This window comes from Cherax quadricarinatus, chromosome 85 (genome assembly GCF_038502225.1).
Source record: "Cherax quadricarinatus isolate ZL_2023a chromosome 85, ASM3850222v1, whole genome shotgun sequence".
NCBI lineage: Eukaryota > Metazoa > Arthropoda > Malacostraca > Decapoda > Parastacidae > Cherax > Cherax quadricarinatus.
The window spans coordinates 15027252-15052201 of NC_091376.1; the positions used below are offsets into that span (position 1 = coordinate 15027252).

Genomic DNA, 24950 nt, shown 5'->3' on the forward strand with positions numbered 1-24950 from the left:
ACCACCTGGTGGTTCACACTTACACTCACTCACTCATTTGACCATAAACAGAAATATTAATCTCAGTCTTAAAATAATGAATCCTGTGATACTCCAATACTGAAACTATGTACTGTGCCAAAACAAAAGCATTCACATTGCTAAACTCACAAACTAGTATTTAGTCACTTAGCCATAATACCAACTTACCTCATAATTTGTAATATTTTAAAATAAAGAATTAAACTAAGTCTGCCCGAAATGCCTAGCCATGCTAAGCGTTCTAGTGGTACACTCTATAATCACAATTTTACTACATGTAAACCAAAAAATAACCAAATTTCTGTAAACTCAGCATTGTAATCCTTATAGAGAATAAACTTTGAATTTGAATTTGAATTTGAATGGTCGAAAACTGGTTCATCAATAGAGGACGAAGGAGGGTCCCCACAAAAGGCAGTAAGATGAGAGTATAAGTCCCAATTTGCTCGTCTAAATTACCAACAGTGGCTATGAGGCATAATAAAGTGCAGTTGACGAGGAGCAGATAGAAAGATCAATGCAAGAGAGAGACTGAGTGCGAGGGTGAAAATGAGTGGGAGCACCTATATTTTAAAATATGAAGAGGATGAGAAGTGAGAACAATCACCAACTGATCACCACGAGAGTCACAGTGGGACCCTCCCCAAATATGATGGTGAGGATTACAATCACCTAACAACAGGATGAGCGGCAGCAGAGAAGAGATCAAGAACGCAATTTCTGAGATACAGAATGCACGGGAAGGGAAGAGATATAGAAAGCAAACTGTATGGCATCTGGGCAAATAAATACGGGCTGCAGGATAATTCAGCAGAGAACGAACAAAGACCTGTTGATACGGTGTACCAATGCGCACAAGAAGTGCGCTCTCATTAAATGACTGATCAGGAAGGGGACCAGAAGAATGCAACAGCACATAGCCCGAAATGAGACGAATAACGGCTGAACGAACCTTAGGCTCTTGTAACCCAACACATACTGGGGAAAACTGGGAGAGCAACACATGGAGCTCTTCCCGATTACCCCTGAGGCCACGAATATTCGGCTGTAAACAAGTCATTATTCACAAAGACAGGTATGCCCATAATAAGAAGTGATAAAATCTATGGGCTATTAGAGCTTGTGAAGTCAATGGATGGAAGCAACGGAAAGCATGTAAGCAAGGAGGAATCGGAATGCTGTGAAGGAAAAGATTGCTATGAGGGTGGTGAAAAATAAGAAGGGGTAGAAGGAGGCGCGCCAGTGTCCATTGAGGGTTTCGTCTCTGCAATATAGTCGGAGATAGCGTCAAGTGTCTCAGCGCATAAGGAAGATGCCAATACCATGATTTCAGAGACAGTTGAGGTAGAGCAAGTAAAGACTGGGGAGACTATGGAGGGAACCAAGAGGACTGAGAGGAGAGGGGAGTATGAACCTGGAGAGATGTGCTGGCGGGGACAGAAGAGTTCTGCGTTGGAACAGGAGAGGAAGAAGGTTTGAAGGTAACTGAGGAAGAAGTCTGGGGAAAGGGGACAGGAGAAGAGGGTGAACCTTCACCTCCATGTGAGAGTTAGAAAGAGGTGAGAACTAGGCACAGAGGCCAAAAAAGAAAACTGCTGGGGAATTGTAAGCACTGGAGAAATGCGAAGAAACTTGGGCTTATGAGACAGGTTCAGCTTCGCAGGTAATAGGAGCAAAGAAGATGCAGGTGTATGAGACCTTCAGACTGAGAAACTAGCGGGCAAGAAGAAGTTGAGGTAGGAGTAGGTAAGGAGGTGGGGGTTTCAAAGGGTAAAAACCACAAAAGAATTAAAGATGGGGTGACCCCAGAAGACATAACACCAGAGGAGCTGGTGGGCGGGGGGACCATCAAGGTTCGAGGTCTCCTAGCTACTTGCAGATAAGGAACACGAGGAAGATTCCCCTAAAGGTGCAGCCGAGAGACTGCCTTAACATAAGTAGGACCTTCGCTCTCCTTAAGACAATGGATTTCTCATTCATTACGATAGACCTGACAACAGCGGAAAAAAGAAGGACGAGGTTCATTGCAATTGAGACAAGTGTAGGGAAGACTGCAAGATACATCGGCATAATCTGTGGCACCGCAGACCAGGTACTCCGCCGCAGATCTGCAGTATTTAACAGGGTGTCCAAAGCACCAGGAATTTCGAAACTATTGGAGAGTAGGGACTACTTTACGGACCTCTAGGCGATGGCCCGCGATATAAACGGAAGACGGAAGTTCACTGCAGTTGAAAGTTAAGCAGGCGATGTTACTGGGAAAGCACCTCCACTCACTAGAGGGCAGAATATATGTGTCCATTTTGAGAATAGGAAGTTCCTGAGGGCCATTTTTGTTCCGAAATATCATCACCACAAGATAGAAAATTACTCTGTACAATGGTATGCAGTAAAACCACTGTACCACTGCAAGAATTGAGAGTAGCGTGCTTATGAACTGTGATTGGAATGTTATCAATGGAAGTAATTTTGGAAAGATCACGAGTATGTTCTTCATTCTGAACTGTAACGATGCACACACCGGTTTGAAGAGCATGAAAGGATACATTTTGGCCAACATATCGTAAAAGAGCTTTACCAATACTATGGTCAGAAAGATAATCAGTTGGAGATGTCAGTTGTAGGGATAAGAATTTAGTCTACTGCATACTTGTAAACATGGTGCATAAAGAAAGTGGGTGTCATGTAGGTAATTTTTGGGTACAATGAGTATACATCGAAGAACCGTTGTCAGTAGATGGTCTGGAACGTTTAGGAATAGTACCACGGCCGGCCTGACCAGAGGTAGGTGGGAGATATGTGTGAGAGGCAGAGACACTAACAGAAATGGGCAGAGCCCCAGAACCTGGAGCAGGTGATGAAGCATCACCAGAAGAAGGGACAAGAGTCTAGAGAATGGTCCAATATTGAAGCCGTGTCAGAACAGGATGCAGGAACAGAAAGGGGCCTGGGGGGAGGAGGGTTATCATGGAACGAAGACTCCATGATAGTGGTACGTCTTTCTTATTATTATTTTAAAGAAAAATAAAGAAGGAAAGGCAAAAAGAAAAAAAAGTGGGACAATGGAGGGATAATCCCTAGGAGGCATGAAAGGGCTGTAAGTTCTTCCCCAATCCGAGAGGACCTCGAGCCCACAAGTAGTGCAGATGCAGTGTGGAACCTGTGCTATACCCTACCCTTCACACCAGTAAACCAGCGCTCAAGGGATAGCAACCCCACATCTATCGAGCCACCTCGGTGGACAAAAGAGAGGATGGTTGGAAATCCATCACAAAGCATACCTCCTTTGGCTGTCATCTCCTATAACCGAAGGCAGCCTCTGGAGGTACACCTGTCATCTGCAGGACACCCCACCCATTTTTCGGAAATCTGGGAAGGAAGTAGGGTGCCTCCAGGCAATCCAGATTCCACGGCAAACTACACCACACCTGAGGAACCTCACGGACCGGGATGAGCCCTGGCACACTTTCCCCTACCTAGAAACGGTAATGCCAGAAGGGAAGAGGGGATGCGGGGTTGGGAGGGGCGAGGAAAGTGAAAAAAGGGGAATGAGGAGGATGGGATAGGGAAGGGAGGATTGGGGGAGGAGTAATTAGGTTCAGTCTGAGGAAGATGACCAACAGCTCAAATTCCTCTTCACCACTACCAGGAGCCCCCCCTTGAAGAGGAACTATGTACTTAAAAATACTATTAAAAGGAAGCTAAAAACGGGATAGTCCACATTAAATGTGGCCAGAGAGGGACCTGCACTAGCCATGAACCTTAACCTCACCATTGTAACAACAGTAATCGTAATAATAGAAATAAGAATTCACTATAGTTGAAATTTTGAAGTCAACTGGTTAAGATATTTGACGTTATAAGTGAAATCTTTAGAATAAAAGGACTCAGTCAACTGGTAAAATTTAGAAACACCGTAAAAACCAGATTTTTTAAAATAAGTTAACTTTCTTTTCCAAAATCTTTTTTCCCAGAGTCTTCAACATGTTGATACAAGATATTATAAATATAACAGGAAGGTAGATGGAAGCTTCCAAGGCCTTTTTCAAGATGAAGACTACTACTACTATTACTACTACTACTGCTACTACTGCTACTACTACTGCTATTACTACTACTACTGCTACGCTGCTGCTGCTGTGCTGCTGCTGTTGCCTCTGCTACCACACACATGCTGCTGCCTACCTGCCTGCTGCTACTGCTGCACTGGTTACTGCCTGCTGCTGTGACCAACAGCAGCCTACTGCTACTGCTGCTGCTCACTACCTGCTGCTGCTGCTGCTGCCTGCCGCTGCTGTGCTGCTGCTGCATGCTGCTGCTGCATACTGCTGCCTGCTGCTGCTGCTGCATACCTACTACCACCGCATGCCACCACTGCTGCTGCTGCTGCTGCTGCCTACTGCCTGCTACCTTACTTGCTGCTGCCATGCTGCTGCCTGCAATGCTGCGTGCTGCTGCTGCTGCTGCTGCTGCTGCTGCTGCCTATTGCTGTGCTGCTACTACACCACCCCACATGCATCACTGCCTGCTGCACCACTGCTGCTGCATGCTGTTGCTGCTGTTGCTGCTAGCCTACTGCCATGCCGCTGTTACTGCTGCAACTACTGTGCTACTACTGCTGCTGTGCTGCAGCTACTGCTGCTGTCACTGCTACTGCCTTGCTCTCACTGCTGTTGCCTGCCACGCTACTGCTGCTACTGCCTGCTATTGCTGCTGCTGCTGCTGCTATTGCTACTAGCCAGCTGTGCTGCTGCAGCTGGTGCTGCTGCTACTGCTGCTACACTCTACTGCATTACCACTGCTGCTGCACTTGCTGCTGCTGCTGTTACCATGCACATGCTCCATTACTGCCTGCTGCTGCCTACTACTGCTAACGCTGCTATTGCTGCTGCTGTGCTACTGCTGCTGCTGCTGCCATCACCGCTGCTGCTACCAGCTATTACTAGCCAGCTGCTGCTGCTGATGTAGCAGCTGCTGCTGCACCACTGTTACTGCTGCCTTAGCTGCTGTTACCTACTGCTGATGTTGCCATTACTATGCTACTGCTGCTGCTGCTTGCTGCTGCTGCTGCTGGTGCTGCTGCTACTGCCTGCTACTGCCTACTGCTGTACATTGCTACTGCTGCTGCTACTGCTGCCAGCTGCTGCTACTGCTGGGCTGTTAACTGCTGATGTTAGTGCATGCTGCTGCTGCCTACTGCTGCTGCTGTTACTGCTGCTGCTGCTATACCTACTACTGCTACTTACTGCTACTGCTGCTGCTATTATGCTGCTCCACTGCTGCTGTTGCTGCTGCTGCTACTGCACTGCTACTACTGCTGCTGTTACAAGCTGCTGCTGCTTGTTGCTGCTGCTGCCTAACGCTGCTATTACTGCTGCTGCTGTTGGTTGCTGTTGCTGCTGCTGCCTGCTGCACCATGCTGTTGCTGCTGCATTGGCTACTGCTACTGCTACTTGTTGCTATAACATATTGTTAGCTGCTGCTACTGTGCTACTGCTACCTGCTGTTGCTACTGCTGCTGCTGTTGCTACTGCCATGCTGCTGCTGCATGCATGAATACTACTGCTACCTATACTGCTACTGCATTGCATACTACTACTGCTGCTATTACTGCTGCTGCTGCTTGTACCACGCCACCACTACTATGTTACTGCTGCTGCTGTTGCTATTACATGCTACCACTGCCACTGCTACCTTGCTGTTGCTACTACAGCTGCTACCACTACACTGCTGCAGCTGCTGCTGCTGCTTGCTGCTGCTGCTGCATACTGCTGACTGCTGCTGTGCTACTGCCACTGCTGCTGCTGCTGCTGCTGCTACTGCTGTGCTGCTAACACTGCTACTGCTGATCCACTGCTGCTACCTGCTCCACCTGCTACCTTGCTGCCTTGCTGCTACCATACTGCTGCTGCTGCTGCTGCCACTGCTGCTGCTGCTGCTACTGCTGCTGCTGCTGCTATTGCTGCTGCTGCTGCTACTACCTGCTGCTGCTACCAGCTGCTATGTTGCCATGCTGCTACCACTGCTGTACTGCTGCTGCCTATTGCTGCTGCTGCTGCTGTATAGCTACTGCATCCACTATTGCCTTGCTACTGCTGCTGTTGCCTGCTGCTGCTGCTGCTACTGCTGCTGCACTGTTGCTGCCACTGCTGCTTACCTTACTGCTGCTGCTGTGCATAACTGCTACGCTGATTACTGCCAGCTACTGTTGCTGCTGCTGGCTAATACTTGCTGCTGCTACTGCACTGCTGCTGCTGATGCTGCCTGCTGCTGCTGCTGCTGCTGTTGCTGCTGTTGCTACTGCCCTTGCTGCTACTACTGGTGCTGCTCCTACTGCTGCTGCCACTGCTGCTGCTGCTACTGCTGCTACGCTGCTATGCTGCTGCCAACTACTGCCACTACTGCTGCCACTCCTGCTGCCAGCTGCTGTTGCTGCTGCTACTGCTGCTGCTGCTGCATATGCTACTGCTGCTGCTAGCACCGCAGCTGCTTGCTACTGCGTGCTGCTGTACTGCCTGCTGCTGTTGCTGCTACTGCTGTTGCTGCTGCTGCTGCTGCTGATCACCTGGACTGTACTGCTGCCATGCTGCTATTGCTGCTGCTGCTGCTGCTGCATGCTGCTGCACTACTACTACTACTGCTACTACTACTACTACTGCTACTATTACTACTGCTACTACTATTACTACTACTACTGCTACTATTACTACTACTGCTGCTATTACTACTACTGCTACTATTACTACTGCTACTACTACTACTGCTACTACTATTACTACTACTACTACTGCTACTACTACTATTACTACTACTACTACTACTACTATTGTTACTACTACTACTACTACTACTATTACTACTACTACTACTATTATTACTACTACTACTACTGCTACTACTACTACTACTACTACTACTACTACTACTACTACTAATAATAATAATAATAATAATAATAGTAATTCTTTGTTGATTTAATTGTCAGTTAGGCTTTTGCTTTCAGCGGCTCCAATGCTTACGAAATCACAGAAGAAAAAAAGAAGAAGAAGAAAAAGAAGAAGAAGAAGAAGGAGAAGAAGAAGAAGAAGAAGAAGAAGAAGAAGAAGAAGAAGAAGGAGAAGAAGAAGAAGAAGAAGAAGAAGAAGAAGAAGAAGAAGAAGAAGAAGAAGAAGATAATGGAGAAGAAATATTTTACTTGTTATTAGTATCCTCCGAGGGATCAATAACCCAAGAAAGCCCAGCAGTGTGGCACAGTTGTGTCATACTGTACCGTGGTCCCCCAGGATGCCACCCACACCATCCCAGGATGCTGTGGGTACAAGGTACCAGGTATCAGGTACCTACTTACTGCTAGGTTTAGCAGGGGCAGCAGGTGTTAGGAGACTTGCGCAGGGTTCGACCCCGGTATTTTGCTTGTGAGCCCAGCTGTTGGGATATGAGGTAAGATAAGATAAACAGGAAACAAAGTTTGATTTAAAAAAGGTGGGAGAGGAAGTAAGAGGAGGAGGAGGAGGAGGGGAAGAAGAGGAGAGGAGGAGGAGGAGGAGGAGGAGGAGGAGGTATAGGGAGGCAGAGCCCATTCCCTCCTGGGTGCCACCTCTAACACTACCAGTTATAGCTCAGTGCCTGAGTGTGGCACACGTGTGTCTGGCCCTCCTGCCCACCACCACTACCACTACCACCACCACCACCACTACCCCCACCACCACCACTACTAATACTACTACCACCACTACTACCACTGCCACCACTAGTACCACCACCACTACCACCACTACTACAACTACCACTACCACCACCACTACCACCACTACCACCACCACCACCACCACTACTACCATAACCACCACTACTACTACCACCACCACCACCACCACTACTACTACCACCACCACCACTAATATCACTGCCACCAATACTAAAACAACCAGAACCACCACCACGTCTACCAGCACAACTACTACCAGCATCACCACTATCACCACCAGCACCACTATCATCACCTTCACTACTACCACTTAAAATCACCAACACAACAAGTTCAACTACCAGCACCACTGCTACTACTAACAGCACCACCGCTGCCACTTCTGCCACTAACACACCACAACCACTACAACTACTAGCATCACTACTATCACTACCAGCACGACTACCACTACCAGTACTACAAGCACTGCCACTAGCAGCTCCGCCAGTACCACTACCAACACCACCACCACTACCACAACTACCACCACCACCAGTTAATACTTATATCTGCCCAGTACACAATATCCCAGTGCCAGCAGTTACGTAATTCTGGGTGAACACTAAATTAGAAGACCACAGCAGACACAGCATAACAGCAGTCGCAGCATAACAGCAGACGCAGCATAACAGCAGACGCAGTATAACATCAGATGCAGCATAACAGCAGACGCAGCATAACAGCAGACGCAGCATAACGGCAGACGCAGCATAACATCAGATGCAGCATAACAGCAGACCCAGCATAACAGCAGACGCAGTATAACAGCAGACGCAGTATAACATCAGATGCAGCATAACAGCAGACGCAGCATAACAGTAGACGGAGCATAACGGCAGACGCAGCATAACAGTAGACGCAGCATAACAGTAGACGCAGCATAACGGCAGACACAGCAGAACAGCAGACGCAGCATAACGGCAGACACAACAGAACAGCAGACGCAGCATAACGGCAGACACAGCAGAGCAGATGCTGCAGAAGAGTATCGAACAGAGTTTCGAGTCTGCTGTCCCACCACACACTGCTGCTGCTGCTGCTGCTGCTGCTGCTGCTGCTGCTGCTGCTGCTGCTGCTGCTGCTGCTGCTGCTGTATTACTCCCAACTGACTCAAGTACTCATACAACAGCTGCAGGGAGAATACATCAACAGCTGTATTATCATACAGTAAGTAACCTTAGCAGAATGCTAATTTATCCAATTCATTTATTTTCTCGGTATTTCGAAATTAGCATCAAAAATATTTATAAGTATCAGCCATGAAATCAATAATCATAATCATTATTATTGTCACTAATAATATAATTTTTAATATTATTGTAATAATTATTATTAGAAATAATTTTTGAAAGCTTCATTAATTAGTGTTTTGGGTCGTGTACTTTTCTAGCTTTAAGATGGCATGCCCATGAATGTAGCAGGGTTTAGCGCACTCAGCTCCCACACTGAGATCCGTGGTTCGATCTCCGGGATGGGTGGACACATTGGGGCGTGTTCCTTACGACACCTGCTGTCCTGGTTAGAAAATTAGCTTAATTTGTCAGAAATGCTCTGCATAACACAGGGCTTCCTATATAGTATGTCACTGATGTCAGTTATGTCACTGATGTCAGTTATGTCACTGATGTCAGTTATGTCACTGATGTCAGTTATGTCACTGATGTCAGTTATGTCACTGATGTCAGTTATGTCACTGATGTCAGTTATGTCACTGATGTCAGTTATGTCACTGATGTCAGTTATGTCACTGATGTCAGTAATGTCACTGATGTCAGTTATGTCACTGATGTCAGTTATGGTCTGTATAAGTTGTACCATGTACTGGTATAAATAATTATTATTATTATTATTATTATTATTATTATTATTATTATTATTATTATTATTATTATATAAGTAAATACTAGCTTTCGTCCCAGTCTTTTGTTGGGTACTGTATCGATATGAGGTGTACAATAAACTAGCCACTACCATCCACAGGATGGATATGAGGTGTACAATAAACTAGCCACTACCATCCACAGGATGGATATGAGGTGTACAATAAACTAGCCACTACCATCCACAGGATGGATATGAGGTGTACAATAAACTAGCCACTACCATCCACAGGATGGATATGAGGTGTACAATAAACTAGCCACTACCATCCACAGGATGGATAAGAGGCGCACAATAAACTAGCCACTACCATCCACAGGATGGATAAGAGGCGTACAATAAACTAGCCACTACCATCCACAGGATGGATAAGAGGCGTACAATAAACTAGCCACTACCATCCACAGGATGGATAAGAGGCGTACAATAAACTAGCCACTACCATCCACAGGATGGATAAGAGGCGTACAATAAACTAGCCACTACCATCCACAGGATGGATAAGAGGCGTACAATAAACTAGCCACTACCATCCACAGGATGGATAAGAGGCGTACAATAAACTAGCCACTACCATCCACAGGATGGATAAGAGGCGTACAATAAACTAGCCACTACCATCCACAGGATGGATAAGAGGCGTACAATAAACTAGCCACTACCATCCACAGGATGGATAAGAGGCGTACAATAAACTAGCCACTACCATCCACAGGATGGATAAGAGGTGCACAATAAACTAGCCACTACCATCCACAGGATGGATATGAGGTGTACAATAAACTAGCCACTACCATCCACAGGATGGATATGAGGTGTACAATAAACTAGCCACTACCATCCACAGGATGGATATGAGGTGTACAATAAACTAGCCACTACCATCCACAGGATGGATATGAGGTGCACAATAAACTAGCCACTACCATCCACAGGATGGATATGAGGTGCACAATAAACTAGCCACTACCATCCACAGGATGGATATGAGGTGCACAATAAACTAGCCACTACCATCCACAGGATGGATATGAGGTGCACAATAAACTAGCCACTACCATCCACAGGATGGATATGAGGTACACAATAAACTAGCCACTACCATCCACAGGATGGATATGAGGTGCACAATAAACTAGACACTATCATCCACAGGATGGATATGAGGTGCACAATAAACTAGCCACTACCATCCACAGGATGGATATGAGGTGCACAATAAACTAGCCACTACCATCCACAGGATGGATATGAGGTGCACAATAAACTAGCCACTACCATCCACAGGATGGATATGAGGTGCACAATAAACTAGCCACTACCATCCACAGGATGGATATGAGGTGCACAATAAACTAGCCACTACCATCCACAGGATGGATATGAGGTGCACAATAAACTAGCTACTACCATCCACAGGATGGATATGAGGTGCACAATAAACTAGCCACTACCATCCACAGGATTGATATGAGGTGTACAATAAACTAGCCACTACCATCCACAGGATGGATATGAGGTGCACAATAAACTAGACACTACCATCCACAGGATGGACATGAGGTGCACAATAAACTAGCCACTACCATCCACAGGATGGATATGAGGTGTACAATAAACTAGCCACTACCATCCACAGGATGGATATGAGGTGCACAATAAACTAGCCACTACCATCCACAGGATGGATATGAGGTGCACAATAAACTAGCCACTACCATCCACAGGATGGATATGAGGTGCACAATAAACTAGCCACTACCATCCACAGGATGGATATGAGGTGCACAATAAACTAGCCACTACCACCCACAGGATGGATATGAGGTGAACAATAAACTAGCCACTACCATCCACAGGATGGATATGAGGTGCACAATAAACTAGCCACTACCATCCACAGGATGGATATGAGGTGCACAATAAACTACCCACTACCATCCACAGGATGGATATGAGGTGCACAATAAACTAGCCACTACCATCCACAGGATGGATATGAGGTGCACAATAAACTAGCCACTACCATCCACAGGATGGATATGAGGTGTACAATAAACTAGCCACTACCATCCACATGATAGATATGAGGTGTACAATAAACTAGCCACTACCATCCACATGATAGATATGAGGTGTACAATAAACTAGCCACTACCATCCACATGATAGATACGAGGTGTACAATAAACTAGCCACTACCATCCCCCAGGGTTATCCTGACTGGCTAACCCTCCCCAGGGTTATCCTGGCTGGCTAACCCTCCCCAGGGTTAAAAACCACATAAAACTTTTCCCCACTGGTAAAACTGGAGCAATATTTGGATCTAATACAGACACGTCGTGGTAAGCTCCTCTCTCCTATGTGCTGATTATTTGCGTATTGTTCCAGTCACGGTACTGTGACTTATATCCTTGATGGTAACTCGCCTCCACCAGTTGGTAACAATACAATTCCATTATGAACATTGATATATACCAACATTTTCACGCTTTTTAATTTTTTCCCAGGTACGTCTACAAAATTAGAGTATTCTTCAATAACATTAAGTTATTACTGTAAATATTAATTGAGACAAGGGAGGAAGGGATGGGTGGTTAGGCACTATGTCTGGCTCATATACTTTACTCTAACAAGTATCTTAAATAAGACACTTGTGCAATATTTGGGTATCTATTCTAGAAAAGTTTCACCAGCCAACGGCTTCTTCAGTCCAATGCTGAGAAAGGTGGAAGATGAGGAGGAGTTTGAGATAATCAGTCATTGTACTTGTTGGAACGCAGGAGGGAGAGATATATCATAATTTACACTTGGAAAATCTTGGAAGGAATGGTCCCAAATCTGCACAAAGAAATCATTCCCTACAAAAGTAAAAGACTGGACAGGCGATGCAAAATGCCGCCAGTAAAAAGTAGGGGCGCCATTGGTACACTAAGGGAAAACACCATAAGTGTCCGGGTCCCAAGACTGTTCAACAGCCTCCCATCAAGCATTAGGGGAATTACCAATAAACCCCTGGCTGCCTTCAAGAGAGAGCTGGACAGATACCTAAAGTCAGTGCCGGATCAACCGGGCTGTGGCTCGTACGTTGGACTGCGTTCGGCCAGCAGTAACAGCCTAGTTGATCAGGCCCTGATCCATCGGGAGGCCTGGTCATGGACCGGGTCGCGGAGGCGTTGATCCCCGGAATAACCTCCAGGTAACCTCCAGGTAATCCAGGTAACAACCTGGAGTCGATGTGATCGGTCCATCATTCAAGATTGTTAGACTGAACTTCCTTGATAAGCCTCGGCCTTTTTTAAAATCAATTGGGAGGTTAAAAATCCCTCACATGAATAAACAGTAATGACACGATTGCAAACAAACCATACCACGGGTGGGGTCAGAACCCGTGATCAGAGTCACAAAACTCCAGACAGTCGCGTTAGCCACTGGATCAGCTAGATGCAATAAGATTCATCCAACTAGGTATATTTCTACACCATAGGAATGGTCACAGTGGTTCCTATGGTGTAGAAATATATCTGTAGCCAGCTGGCCCAGTGGCTAACGCGTCGGTTTGGAGTTCTCTGACTCTCTCATCGCGGGTTCTAACCCCATCCATATTATGGTTAGTTCTAATGTTATATTTATATTGTTGTAATCTTAGTTTAAGACTTTTACTAGTTTTCCCAAAGTAAAATTTATTGCATTTCGTACAAGGGATCTTACAGACACAACCATCACCATTCTGGGGGATTTTTTGATCAAATAGTTTTTATTTTGTATTATTTCAGTCAGTTACATAGTGTTAGTTAGTTACCAGTTAACAAAGGTACTTGTCGATAGACACTTGACCTGGTGGTGGCTTTTTCGTGTGTGTGTACTCACCTAATTGCGGCTACAGGGGTCAATTCATAGCTCCTGGCCTCACCTCTCCACTGGTCGCTAGTGGGCCTACTCTCCATGCTTCATGAGCGTTATCGTACCTCTCCTTAAAGTTATGCATGGATCCTGCCTCCACTACATCACTCTCCAGACTATTCCACTTCGTGATAACTCTATGGCTGTCAGTTCCTCTCTGAATTTTATGTCGTCATCATATCATCCCCCCGTTGCTCTCCTCTCCTCCAGTGTCGTCAAGTCGATTTCCTCTCCTCGTAGGACATGCCCCTTAGCTCCGGGAATAGTTTCGTTGCAAACATTTGCACTTTCTCTAAATTCTTGACATGCCTGACCAGGTGTGGGTTCCAAACTGATGTTGCATACTCCAGGATAAGCCTGACGTACACTGTATACAGAGCCCTGAACGATTCCATACTGAGGTGTCGGAACGCTTTTGCCAGGCGCCCATGTACTATTTGGGTGATGTGCGCCTCAAGAGATGTGCTCGGTATTATATTCACCCCTAGATCCTTTTCCTTGAGTGAGGTTTGCAGGCTTTGGCCTCCCTAGACTGTACTCTGTCTTCAGTCTTTTTTGCCCTTCCCCTATCTTCATGACTTTGCACATGGTGGGGTTAATCTCTAGGAGTTAGTTCCTGGACCAGGCTTGCAGCCTGTCCAAATCCCTTTGTAGTCCTCCGTAATTCTCATCCGACTGAATTCTCCTCATTAGCTTCACATCGTCTGCAAACAGGGATACTTCTGAATCTGTCCCTTTTGTCATGTCATTCACATATACCAGAAACAGCACTGGTCCTAGGACTGACTCCTGAGGAACCCCGCTCGTCACCGGCGCCCACTCTGACACCTCGTCATATACCATAACTCGCTGTCGCCTTCCTGTCAGGGATTCTCTGCTCCATTGCAGTGTACCCTGTTGTACCGGCTTTGTCCTCCAGCAAATGCTGGAGGACCAAGCAGGTTCGTACCTAAAGTACGAACCTCTCCTCTGCTTCCTTGCATATTGCTGTCCCATATTCTTTCATGTCATTTACTGATTTTCCTGCCAGTTCTCTTTCCCACTGAACCTTGTGCAGGAAGTTCATCATCCCTGTGTAGTCATCTCTTTTGTAGTTTGGCTTCATTCGTCCTGCCCTATCTGCTTCCCTCTCTACTTGTAACTCTGTTATGTATTTGAAGCTTAGAACCACGTGATCACTAACTCCAAGGGACCTTTTTCACGTAATGTCCTCCATATCTGAACTACTCAAGGTTAGTACAAGGTCCAGTCTTGCTGGAACAACCTCTCCTCTCTCTCTCTGGTAGCATCCCTAACATGTTGATAAATGACGTTTTCCAGAACTACCTCCATTATCTTAGCCCTCCATTTTCTGGGTCCCCATGTGGCTCCAGATTTCCCCCCTGTCAATTTCCTTATGACTGAAGTCACCCACACCAGTAGCTCTGCCCTGCCCACGTAGGCCCTTCTTGCCACGTAAGCCAGGGTGTCGACCATATCTCTATTACTCTCATTATATTCTTGTTTTGGCCTCCTGCTATTGTGTGGTGGGTTATACATCACTACAATTACCACCTTGGGACCACAGTCTGAAGCGTTCCTTTATGTAGCCCCATGCTTCTCCTCTGTCTCTCCTTACCAACTTCTGAAATTCCATTAGTTTAAGATGAGCAGTGCAACTCCTCCACCCCCTCTATTCCCTCTATCTTTCCTCAAGATTCGATATCCAATTGGATAGATGACATTTAATATCATTTCTGAGAGCTTGATTTCTGTGAGAGCTATGATGTCTGGTTATGCCTCTGTGATTCTTTCATGCCACTTGTCTCACTTATTCTTTATTCCATCAGCTATGGTGTACCAAACCTTCAGTTTCCTCTCCAACACTGTATTCTGGGGGTTTGTGGGGGCCGGGGGAGTGGAAAATCTGGCAGAGTGCTGTGGGGTTCTAGTACATATGGTGGGGTGGGGGCTGTGAATGTAAAGTATGATTTGTTTTGGGGTAATGTGCTTGGTTGTGGGGCTCTGAGGATATTTGTGCTTGTTCCTCCACTCGACTCTGGTTGTCCCCTACTGATTCAATTGTGGTCTCTCTTTCTTGCTGCTTTCATCTTTGTGTCCTCTCTCTGAGCTTCTGTCGTTCTGTTCTCTTTCTGTTGTGATCTAGGAACACTCTGCATTAGCCATGGTTTCTTCTGCAGGATCCTGTTCCACATCACTTCTATCTTGAAAATCGCTTTGACTGGCAAATTTCTCAACCTTGAGCATCCCCTTGTTCTTTGAAAATTTATCAGCTCAGTCATGTCCTCTTCTCCTGTTTGATGATATTTTCAATTTCCTTTTTTTCTCTGTGCCATCTTTGTTAGTATGTCCTCCTTTCACTCTCCTGAAGCCTGTGTATAAAGACTGACCTCTCCCTCTTCTCCCATTGCTTCTCCCTCCACATCTCCACGTCCCATTTATAAATAGCCATTCCCTCTGGTGGCTTGTTTGGGTGTGGGTAAAGAAAGTAAGAGGATCCCCTCTGCAGGGACATCGTGTGCGCGAGTCACAATGTTAGTGCTCCATGAATATAAGTGTTTTTGAGGGCTACCCAAGGGTACTGCAGGGGCCATTAAGTGTGTCAGGGTAATGAACAATCCTGAGTGACTTAAGTGTGGGGAGAGCCACAATTTTATAAGTGAACTAGAAAGTGATATTTAGTGGCACAAGTCAGAGTGGGCAGGCCTAGTGTGCTCCAGGCGACATTGCCACGTGTCACCCAAGAAAGATAATAAAGTGAAATAAATGGGTGACCTGTGAAAGAAAGAGTGAATAGGTTATATTATATATTGACAAGAAACGGAAGTGAATATACGCCAGGACTTCACATCGAGTTGGACAATCTACAGCTGCGTCGCAAGTATCTCACCTAGGTGTGGTTTTTTGGGAGTCGGGGGTTGAGTTCCAATTTACCGCCAAGCTCAATGTGAACGCTCCAACTCTTCTAGTACGATTAAAAATAGGATATCAAGTACTCAATAACGAATAGCAATTTGTAATTTATAGTAGAAGAGGACGAGCAGACAGGTGAAACATAGAAGATGTAAGCTAGTAAGTTGGTGTGGGTCAGGTCAGGTGGAGCACAGACTACATGTTACACACATACTCCACATACGCACTCATACACAATAACACAATCCCACCCACTACTTTTCACACACTTAATAAACTCACACTCATATAATTCCACAAACACACACACACACACACACACACACACACACACACACACACACACACACACAGCAGCCAACATGGTTTCAGGGACGGGAAATCCTGTGTCACAAACCTACTGGAGTTCTATGACATAGTGACAGCAGTAAGACAAGAGAGAGAGGGGTGGGTGGATTGCATTTTCTTGGACTGCAAGAAGGCGTTTGACACAGTTCCACACAAGAGATTGGTGCAAAAACTGGAGGACCAAGCAGGGATAACAGGGAAGGCACTACAATGGATCAGGGAATACTTGTCAGGAAGACAGCAGCGAGTCATGGTACGTGGCGAGGTGTCAGAGTGGGCACCTGTGACCAGCGGGGTCCCGCAGGGGTCAGTCCTAGGACCAGTGCTGTTTCTGGTATTTGTGAACGACATGACGGAAGGAATAGACTCTGAGGTGTCCCTGTTTGCAGATGACGTGAAGTTGATGAGAAGAATACACTCGATCGAAGACCAGGCAGAACTACAAAGGGATCTGGACAGGCTGCAGACCTGGTCCAGCAATTGGCTCCTGGAGTTCAATCCCACCAAGTGCAAAGTCATGAAGATTGGGGAAGGGCAAAGAAGGCCGCAGACGGAGTACAGTCTAGGGGGTCAGAGACTACAAACCTCACTCAAGGAAAAAGATCTTGGGGTGAGTATAACACCAGGCACATCTCCTGAAGCGCACATCAACCAAATAACTGCTGCAGCATATGGGCGCCTAGCAAACCTCAGAACAGCATTCCGACATCTTAATAAGGAATCATTCAGGACCCTGTACACCGTGTATGTTAGGCCCATATTGGAGTATGCGGCACCAGTTTGGAACCCACACCTAGCCAAGCACGTGAAGAAACTAGAGAAAGTGCAAAGGTTTGCAACAAGACTAGTCCCAGAGCTAAGAGGTATGTCCTACGAGGAGAGGTTAAGGGAAATCAACCTGACGACACTGGAGGACAGGAGAGATAGGGGGGACATGATAACGACATACAAAATACTGAGAGGAATTGACAAGGTGGACAAAGTCAGGATGTTCCAGATATTGGACACAGTAACAAGGGGACACAGTTGGAAGCTGAAGACACAGATGAATCACAGGGATGTTAGGAAGTATTTCTTCAGCCACAGAGTAGTCAGTAAGTGGAATAGTTTGGGAAGCGATGTAGTGGAGGCAGGATCCATACATAGCTTTAAGCAGAGGTATGATAAAGCTCACGGCTCAGGGAGAGTGACCTAGTAGCGATCAGTGAAGAGGCGGGGCCAGGAGCTCGGACTCGACCCCCGCAACCTCAACTAGGTGAGTACACACACACACACACACACACACACACACACACACACACACACACATACGTTCACACCCACATGTGATTGACCCACAGGTCAATCATGTCAAGAAATTAGAGAAAGTGCAAAGGTTTGCGACAAGGTTAGTTCCAGAGTTAAGGGGAATGTCCTACGAAGAAAGGTTAAAGGATATCAGCTTGACGATACTTGAGGACATGAGGGTTAGGGGAGACATAATAACGACATACAAAATACTGTATGGAATAGACAAGGTGGACAGAGACAGGATGTTCCAGAGAGGGGGCACAGAAACATGGGGTCACCCTTGGAAGTTGAAGACTCAGATGAGTCAAAGGGATGTTAGGAAGTATTTCTTCAGTCATAGAGTTGTCAGGGAGTGAAATAGTCTAGCAAGTGAGGTAGTGGAGGCAAGAACCATACATAGCTTTAAGACGAGGTATGATAAAGCTCATGGAGCAGGGAGAGCGAGGACCTAGTAGCGTTCAGTGAAGAGGCGGGGCCAGGAGCCACAATTGGGTGAGTACACACATTCCCACATATACAGACCCACACACACTCTCTCCCCCCCTGCATCCTCTCCACCTCTCTCCCTCTCCCACTCCCTCCCTGGATCCCCCCCTCTCTCTTTCACCCTCCTCCTTCTTCTCCCCCCTCCTCTCCCTCTTTCATTCCCCCTCCCCCTTTGCATCTCCCTCCTCTCTCTCCCCATATTCTCCCCTCTTTCCCCCTCCCTACCTATGTCTACCATTTTGCCACTGTCTCCAGTTCCCTCCTCTCCCTCTGCCCTCCCACACATACACTCAAAGACATCACAAACAACCACACAGAAATACATAAGTTTTTCATTCTATGTCAATGAAAAAAAAAATGGTTGCCAGAGAGCAGGACAGAAAAACAAGGGACAGGAGGATGAGTCTGGGAAGGAAGACTGGGTAGCAGAGCTCATGAAAAGGGAACATGAGTGGGGAAGGAAGCTAGAAGAGCTTACCATGAAAATGGAGGAGAGGATAGCTGCTGAGAGCAGGAAGTGGGAGATGCAAGTCACAGCAGTAGAGGCTAAGATACAGAGATTAGAAAAGGAACTGAAAAATCTAAAACAGCCTAAAGAACAATGTGGGCATGACATCAGAAACTGCTACCTCATTTACAAACAAGGGAACTGTAAGGAACGAAGGAGCAAAACTGTATACAGAGACCCTATCAGACCATCATGGAGCCCAAGAAAAGAAGATCACATCAGGAACAATGGAAGGGACTGTAGAAAATGAAAGAGCAGTGCCCAGAATAAGCTGAGAAGGGAAAATGACAGACCACTGGGCCCAGGGAGAACACATAGCGAAGAGAATGAAGAAAGGACAGTTGCAATGGAGGCAACTAAATTGAATCAGGAGATACATAGGGATATGCAGTAGGAGAATGAAAGGGAGAGATCAGTCTTTGTTTAGGGGCTCCAGGAAGTTGAAGGGGAAACTTACAAAACAATTAGACAAGGGGAGAAAAGAGCAATTAAAAACATCATGAAATCAATAGAAGATGACATGACCCAGCTGGTAAATTTTCTGAGAATAGGGGGGTATGCAAAAGGAAGACACCGGTCAGTCAAAGTGACTTTCAAGGCAGAATCCACTCGAAACAGGATTCTGCAGGAGAAAGCAAAACTAAGGGACATCTTGGCATACCGGAGAATGCATCTTGGCTGCGACAGAACATGAGAAGAAAGGCAGGAGCTGAAAGAGAGGGTACAAAAGTGAAAGGAGGGAAGAGAGGTGAAGATGGAGATGGACAGGAGAACCCAGACTCAGGAGGAACATCAAATGCAACCTCCCTCACAACCACCTACAGAAACCCCCCATCCTGGACAACAATGCAACCAAACATTCTAACCCAAAGCATACATGCCATGCCCAATACCCCCACCCACCTCATTACAAACTCCACCTCCACAGCAACCACCCATAGTGCCTCATCAGGTCTCTTGCTTCCCCAACCCCAACATACGTAGGTTTGCCAGGGTTGCCTGGGTCTTCTCTATGTGGTGACCCGGCACTGCCTCCCGAACGATTATCGGACACTGTACAAGTGATATACCGTTTACAGCCCTATGACGGGGCTGTAAACAATACAAGATTGATTGATTAGTCAGGAACTTCGTCCTGACACAGTTCCTAATCCTAAGAAGACCCGTCTGAGGATTTTGATGTCAATATAATTCAGTTGTTCTCTGGAAGAGATCAGGATCTTGCTGTAGTTCCTGTGCGTTCCACGGCATTTCTGTGGTTGGGATGGGCATTTCTTCATTCATACCTATTTCACTGGCCAGGCTGGTTTCACTTGCATGGTTGTCCCAAGAGCCCAGGGAGTCCAGCGAGTGATCTCGCAGCTTCTTCGCCACAACTGCGCCCCACATTTTTAAACCCGAGTCCTCGGTTGTGTTTTTCCTTTCAAAAGAAGCCATGTACTTGTGTGTACCTGTTAATCACTTCTAACCTTCCGACGATGACGACCAATACAAGGACACAAGGTATATACAAGTACAGAGTGAGTTGTAGGTAGCAGTAGTAATACTAGTTGTAGTAGTGCATAGATGATGAGGCTTTATCATCTCTGAAGCATTAGCAAGAATCCTCCTCAAAACAATAAACCCCCCATCTCGTGGCTGCTGCTACTACTACTACTACTACTACTACTACTACAAGCACTACTACAACTACTACTAGTATTACTACTACAACTACTACTAGTATTACTACTACTACTTACAATGATTAAATTATTCCTTGCATCTCACTCTAATACCTAATTCTCCTTTGTATGGACTGATGAAGCCACTGTGTGACGAAACGTTTCCTCAATAAAGATACCCAAGAATTGCACATGTGTCCCTGTATTGTTTGTAACAGCTTGACAAAGCTCCTGGAGAACGAAACGTTGCTACAATAAAATGTCACATTAGTTGCATATGTGTCCTTTTACCTAACATATTGTGCGTAATTCCACCATTATTACACATCCTATGAAATGTTGAAAAGTGTACAGGAATACAGAACCTGTTTATGCCAAATAAGTCTTGCTACCACAGGACGACTGGGAATACACTGAGAACCTATAACCGTTTAAAACCTAGCTATGACACCACAGCTGCTTTCCAGAAAAGGGCATCTGGCAGCTGTAATGTTCCAGGGCGAACAGCTAAACTGGAAGGCGCCTCTCTTCAAGTGTTGTGCAGTGTCATGGAAAACGAATCGGCTGTCTGGAGCCAAGATTTCAGCTGCCTTTAATGGAATCACAAAAAGATATTGCCAGACTACGCTGCAACGTAATGTGGAAGATCACAATGCTAACCTAACCTAACCTAACCTAACCTAACCTAACCTAACCTAACCTAACCTAACCTAACCTAACCAAACCTTACCTAACCTAACCAAACCTAACCTTACCTAACCTAACCAAACCTAACCTAACCTAACCTAACCTAACCTAACCTAACCTAACCTAACCTAATCTAACCTAACTTAACCTAACTTAACCTAACCTAACCTAACCTAACCTAACCTAACCTAACCTAACCTAATCTAACCTAACCTAACCTAACCTAACCTTACCTAACCTAACCTAACATTACCTAACTTAACCTAACCTCACATTTCCTAGTGTTCATCTTTCTACAAAAGCCAAAGGGTATAATTATTTAATCGACACAAGATCTGAAAATACGTGTGCCTTGAGGAACAGAGCTTGTTACTGTGGCAGTCCTGTATTTCACTCTGTTTACAATTACTCTCTGGATCCGTATTTTTTAAGAATTTTAATATCCATCTGCCCACTTTTCCAGTTACTGCTTTTGCAAACATCTATGCGCCATTACACCATAATCGTCTTTGTCAATGGCTTTTGCAAAGTCAATGTACTACACATTTGTATTCTGCTTTTTTTACAGTGCGTCCAAGAGCATGACATATTGGTCTAACAGTTGTGAAAGACAGGAATGACTTCTTATCCATCGCTAGGCTATGTTGTGCTAGTATTGTGACTCCATGTGATTGGTAATCTTGCTTCTTGACACCATTTCAAAGATTTTGAAGCTATTGTCCATAGGTTTCCGCACTTGCTAGAGTACATTCTTTGTGGGGAGGGGAAATATTAGTATCTTGTAATGCATGTTGGATGACGCTGGTGTCTAGGTGTCATTTCAACAGGATATTTAAGGCCTGAGATAGTGGTATCTTACAAATATTGATAAATATGAAGTTCAACGAGACTGAAGTAGGAGCAGATTGCATGGGAATGCTATCAATGGCTTCTTCGAAGTCAAATGGGGTTAGGATTATGGCGGAATTTGGCTCAGCAATTCTCAGACTTGTAAATGGTTTCCTTATTGTGACTTCGGAATTTTACTCATTTCTTTGTTAAAATAAATGTATGTTCCATTAACTTATGTCTCTCTGTTTCCTTCGTATGACTCCATATGGAGTCCAGAACGTTCTCTCCACTTTTCTAAGCAGCATTACCTTCCGTTCTTCAGAAAGTCTTCTACCTGTCAAAAGCTGTCATCTCTCATTGTCGTTGTACAGGGAGCATTTCCCATTTTGTAATTTTAATATTCTCTTCTTTTTTCGTTAATGACTGTGTCTGGAGCGCACCTCAAGTACCAACGAGTTCAACCTCTCGAGGTATTCCTTGAAATTCAAGTTAGTCATACTGTCTTCTCAACATATTTCAGTAAGATCATGAATAATTTGGTCCAAGTTAATATTCGCATTGTTAGCGTTGAATCTGCCGAATTATTTCAGTTCCAGACATGTGTATATGCAGGTCCCAGGGGGAGCCGGGACGCGTCATGCGTCGGACATACTTCCAGACCCCTGAGAGAATCTCTTCTATTGTAAGTCTCCGAACGAAGCAGGAAAAGTGTAAAAGTTTTTGAGTTAGTGTTTTCCATTCCCCGGTGGCTTGTTTTGCATTCATTCATATACATATATATATATATATATATATATATATATATATATATATATATATATATATATATATATATAAATAAAACATACTTGAAATATAGGGGGTGGTAGGAGAAAATTCTCAAACAGCTTCAGGGAGAACCTTAAGTTTTCCCTGAAGCAAGTTTATTCTTTTCTCTGAGGATGAGGGTCCCTACGACAGTTGTAGCGGTGGTACCTCCCTATATTATATATATATATATATATATATATATATATATATATATATATATATATATATATATATATATATATATATATATATATATATATATATATATATATATATATATATATATATATATATATATATATATATATATATATATATATATATATATATGTCGTGCCGAATAGGCAGAACTTGCGATCTTGGCTTAAATAACAACGCTCATCTTGCCATATAAGACAAGCGAAAATTTATGTATGCAATAATTTCGCAAAAATCATTCTGAACCTAACGAAAAAAATATATTTCATTGTGTTTGTTTATTATTAAATTATTTTAAACTTATGTAAAATATATTTAGTTGATTTAGGCTAAATTAGATTGCGCTTGTTATAATAAGGTTAGGTAAATTTTCTAAGGTTCTTTTGGTACAAAATTATTAATTTTTATATTAACATAAATGAATAAAATATATGACTTTTCTGGTCAGCAACTGATCAGAAAAATATAGCACACAAAATACGTACTAAAGAGATAACTGGTAAAGTGGGCAGATGGATCTTCAACTTTCTAACCAGTTGAACATAAAAAGTAGTGGTTAACAGTGTTAAATTGGAAGCTGCCATAGTGAAGAGCTCTGTTCCACAAGGCACAGTACTCGCCCCCATCCTGTTTCTCACCTTCATATCAGACATAGACAGAGATATTACCTGGAGTTTACCTGGAGAGAGTTCCGGGGGTCAACGCCCCCGCTGCCCGGTCTGTGACCAGGCCTCCTGGTGGATCAGAGCCTGATCAACCAGGCTGTTGCTGCTGGCTGCACGCAAACCAACGTACGAGCCACAGCCCGGCTGGTCAGGAACCGACTTTAGGTGCTTGTCCAGTGCCAGCTTGAAGACTGCCAGGGGTCTGTTGGTAATCCCCCTTATGTATGCTGGGAGGCAGCTGAACAGTCTCGGGCCCCTGACACTTATTGTATGGTCTCTTAACGTGCTAGTGACACCCCTGCGATATAATCCACAGCACCGTGTCATCCTTTGCAGACGATACTAGGATCTGCATGAGGCTGTCATCTGCTGAGGACGCGGTTAACCTCCAAGAAGATATAAACCAAGTTTACCAGTGGGCAACGGTAAACAATATGATGTTCAATGAAGACAAATTCCAGCTTCTCCGTTAAAAAAAAAATGGAGGAAATAATATTTAGAACTGAGTATACTACAAACTCTGATCATACAATAGAGCGGAAAAATGATGTGAGGGACCTGGGAGTGGTAATGTCTGAGGATCTCGCTTTCAAGGATCACAACAGTGCCACGATAACAACTGCAAAGAAAATGATAGGATGGATAATGAGAACGTTCAGAACAAGAGATGCCAAGCCACTGATGATCATTTTCAAATCACTTGTTCTCTCTAGGCTGGAATACTGCTGTACATTAACATCTCCGTTCAAAGCAGGTGAAATTGCAGATCTAGAGAGTGTACAGGAAACCTTTACTGCACATATAAGTTCTGTCAAGCACCTTAACTACTGGGAACGCTTAGAAGCACTTGACTTGTACTCGCTGGAACGCAGGCGAAAGAGATATATCATAATCTACACTTGGAAAATCCTAGAAGGAATGGTCCCTAATCTGCACACGGAAATCACTCCCTACGAAAGCAAAAGACTGGGCAGACGATGCAAAATACCCCCAAT

General features: G+C 44.9%; 1 protein-coding gene across 1 annotated transcript in view; it reads left to right on the forward strand.

The window, feature by feature from the left end:
• Nucleotides 1-7659: 7659 nt before the first annotated feature.
• The window catches only part of LOC128703134 (uncharacterized), a 91740-nt gene continuing 74449 nt past the window's right edge, over nucleotides 7660-24950 (forward strand). The window contains exon 1 of the mRNA XM_070103527.1: nucleotides 7660-8938. The gene's annotated coding sequence lies outside the window, so the exon portion shown is untranslated. The remainder of the gene's footprint in view (nucleotides 8939-24950) is intronic.